General features: G+C 47.0%; 1 pseudogene; it reads left to right on the top strand.

Annotated features, from left to right (window-relative positions):
• Nucleotides 1-396: 396 nt before the first annotated feature.
• On the top strand, nt 397-997 carry LOC116559714 (annotated as a pseudogene).
• The last annotated feature ends 3,052 nt before the right edge of the window (nt 998-4,049 follow it).

Raw genomic sequence — 4,049 nt, 5'->3', positions numbered from 1 at the left:
TACTTTCCACAGGCAGAGTAACCTCACCCTGTGGCCACCACAAGCCACGGGAGTACTGCCAGGCTACCACCCATGTTCCCTTAGGGCCCAAGGTCTCTTCAGTCAGCTTGTGGTGAATGCTGCATGGCCTGGGACTCACCCTTCAGGGCAGTGGGCTCCCCAGTGGTCCAGGACAGGCCCAGAAATGCCATCCAAGAGACCAGTCATGGAATCAGGGAACTCAAGAGCCAGTTTGGTGCTGTAATCCCCCTGTGACTGAGCTGGTACCTAAGGTATAAGAAAAAGTTCCCTTTGTGCTTGGTGAATTAGAAGTATATTTAAAAGCACTTCCTGTCTGTGCCAGGGTGGTATGTGGCCCATGCCATGCAACAGAGATGCTCAGGCTGTGCCCTCGGGATGACCAAGTGGGAGACAGCAGCACCAGAGGTGGCAGAGACCCCCAACATCAGCTCTTTGGGAAGTGGAGCACTGATGATGTGCAGATCAATGACATTTCCCTGCAGGATTATATTGCAGTGAGGAAGTATGTCAAGTACCTGCCTCACAGTGTAGGGTGGTGTGCTGCCAAGCATTTCCACAAAACACAGTGCCCTATCGTGGAGCGCCTCACTAACTCCATGATGATGCACGGCCACAACCATGACAAGAAGCCTATGACCATGCACATTGTCAAGAATGCCTTCGAGCTCATCCACCTGCCCAAGAGTGAGAATACTCTTCAAGTCCTGGTGAATGCCATCAACAGTGATCCCTGGGAGGTCTCCACATGCATTGGGCGAGCCAAGACCATGAGATGACATACTATGGCTATGTCCCCCCTGCACAGCATCAATCGAGCCATCTGGCTGCTCTGCACAGGCACCTGTGAGGCTTCCTTAACATCAAAACCACTGCTGAGTACCTGGAAGATGAGCTCATCAATGCCACCAAGGGCTCCTCCAACTTCTATGTCATCAAGAAGGATGAGCTAGAGCATTTGACCAAGTCCAATCACTGATTTCCAGCTGCTACCCAATAAACTTTTCTGCCCTCTGCCCTTTGGGGTGGCCCCACCAAGAAGGAGGAGGAGGAGAAGGAGGAGGAGGAGGAGGAGGAAGAGGAGGAGGAGATGTACATTTTTCTCAAGCAAAAGGAGTTTCTTCCCATAGCCACCACAACCAGAAGTGTGCTGAGTCTCACCTGAAACAAACAAGTCTTAAAGTTTCACTCAAGAGCCATGGTGTACTACCTAAGTATTGCTGCTGGTTATCAGGGCCCAAGGGCTCTTTAGTTAGCATGCAATGGGTCCTGCCAAAACTGGGTCCTACCCTTCAAGGCAGTAGGTTCTCTTCTGACCCAGGATATGTCTAGAAATATATTCCAAGGGGACTCAAAACTCTGACTGTTGCCCTATTCTACTATAGCTGGTATAGTATCGAAGATGCAGAACAAAGTCCTCTTTACTCTTCTATCTCCTCTCCTCAAGCAGAAGGAAAAAGTATCTTGGAGCTGTGAGCTGTGCACCCTGGGGTTGGGGGAGGGGTGGTGCAAGCACTTTCTTAGCCATCCTGGCTGGTGTCTCAGTAGGTTGCAAGCACCTCCAGTCCACTGACTCTGGGCTCAGTTCAGCCATAGGCATTGCCTAGGAGTTGCAGTCCTTGTGGTCTAGACTGCCCATCAGGTTTATGTAGGACCCCAGAGCACTTTAGCCCATGGTGAGAGGGTTGCTGGAACTAGCATTCCAACCACTCAGGACAATTCCCCTCTTGCTCCCGCCATTAGCAGGTGTCAGCTGAGTTCAGCCTAGTTTGGCTATGATACGACACCACTGAATTCAGTGCAATGTCTCATAGTGCTGTGCTTTCCCTCTCCCAAGCGTACAGATTCTCTGCACCAGGCAGCTGCTGCCAGGGAATGGGGGAGAGGCGACATCAGCAATGCAAGACTATCTCTCCTATCCTTCTGAGTGCTTCTTTCAGCAATATATAGTCAAAACCAGATTTGGGGAGAGCTCATCTGATTTTTGGTTCTTACTAGGGTGCTTCTTTTGTGTAGATAATTGTTAAATTGGTGGCCTTGTGGGGGAGGGAGAAGATTGGAGGAGGCTTCTATTCAGCCATCTTGGTCCACCTCCTCTTACACCACCTTAAGAAACAAGAACAAGACTGGGTGCAGTGGCTCTCGCCTGTAAACCCAGCACTTTGGGACGTGGATCACCTGAGATCAGGAGATCGAGACCATTCTTGAGTGGATCACCTGAGGTCAGGCATTTGAGACAAGCCTGGCCAACATGGTGAAACCCTCTCTCCACTAAAAATACAAAATTTAGCCAGATGTGGTGGCATGCACCTGTAGACCCAGTTACTTGGGAGGGTGAGACAGGAGAATTGCTTGAACCCGGGAGGTGGAGGTTGCAGCTAGCTGAGAGAGTGTCACTGCACTTCAGCCTGGATGACAGAGAGAGACTCCCTCTCAAGAAAAGAAAAAAAGAAACAACAACAAGCATTGGTGAAGATATGGAGAAATTGGAACCTTTATACATTGTTGGAGGAAATGTAAAATGGTGTAGCCCCTATGGAAACAATATGGCAGTTCTTAAAAAGTAAAAAATACAATTTCCAAATGACTCAGCAACTCTGCTCCTAAGGTATATACCAAGAAGCTTGAAAAAAATATATGTTCTCAGGCCGGGCGCGGTGGCTCAAGCCTGTAATCCCAGCACTTTGGGAGGCCGAGGCGGGTGGATCACGAGGTCAAGAGATCGAGACCATCCTGGTCAACATGGTGAAACCCCGTCTCTACTAAAAATACAAAAACATTAGCTGGGCATGGTGGCGCGTGCCTGTAATCCCAGCTACTCAGGAGGCTGAGGCAGGAGAATTGCCTGAACCCAGGAGGCAGAGGTTGCGGTGAGCCGAGATTGCGCCATTGCACTCCAGCCTGGGTAACAAGAGTGAAACTCCGTCTCAAAAAAAAAAAAGAAAAATATATGTTCCCAAAAATCTTGCACAATAATGTGCATAACAGCCGTATTCATAACATTCAGAAAGCAGAAACAACCCAAATGCCCATAAACTGAAGAATGGATAAATACAATGTAATATATACATACAATGAAATCGGTCATAAAAAACAATAAAGTATTAATATACCTACAATACAGATGGACCTTGAAAACATTATACTAATTTAAAGAAGCCAGACACAAAAGGCCACGTATTAAATGATTCCATTTACATGAACTATACAGAATAGGCAAATCTATAAAGATTCCAGGGGATGGGGTGTAGAGGAAACTGGGAACAACAGAGTTTCATTTTGGAGTAACAAAAATGTTCCCGAATTAAGAAAGTAATCCTTGTTGCACAACATCGTGACTATACTAAAAAAAAAAAAAAAAAAAAAATCCAACCATCTGAGGATTAGGAAAAAAATAATAATAATAATAAATAAATAAACAACACCTCTCCATTGTATACTTTGAAATGTTTAAAATTGTGAATTACATGTTGTGTGAATTTTTTCTTTTTTTTTGAGACGGAATCTTACTTTTGTCGCCCAAGCTGAAGCGAAGCAGGGTGATCTTGGCTTACTGCAACCTCTGCCTCCCCGGTTCAAGTGATTCTCCTGTCTCAGCCTCCTGAATACGCTGGGATTGTAGGCATAGGCCACCACACCCAGCTAATTTTTATTTTTATTTTTTAGTAGAGATGGATTTTTGCCACGTTGGCTAGGCTGGTCCCAAACTCCTAACCTCAGCCATCTGCCCAACTTGGCCTCCCAAAGTGCTGGGATTACAGGCGTGAGCCACCAGACCAAGCCTGTTGTGTGAATTTTATCTCAATAAAAAATTGTAATTTGGAGGTTAAAAAATAAAATAGGAGGCCGGGTGCAGTGGCTCACGCTTGCAATCCCAGTGCTTTGGGAGGCCAAGGTGGACCGATCACGAGGTCAGGAGATCAAGGCCATCCTGGCTATGGTGAAACCCCATCTCTACTAAAAATACAAAAAATTAGCCAGGCTGGTCGCACGCGCCTGTGGTCTCAGCTACTCGGGAGGCTAAGGCGGAG

Source organism: Sapajus apella, unplaced genomic scaffold, assembly GCF_009761245.1.
Source record: "Sapajus apella isolate SASKATOON/1434 unplaced genomic scaffold, GSC_monkey_1.0 scaffold24, whole genome shotgun sequence".
Lineage (NCBI taxonomy): Eukaryota > Metazoa > Chordata > Mammalia > Primates > Cebidae > Sapajus > Sapajus apella.
This window is presented reverse-complemented; position numbering and strand designations above follow the sequence as displayed.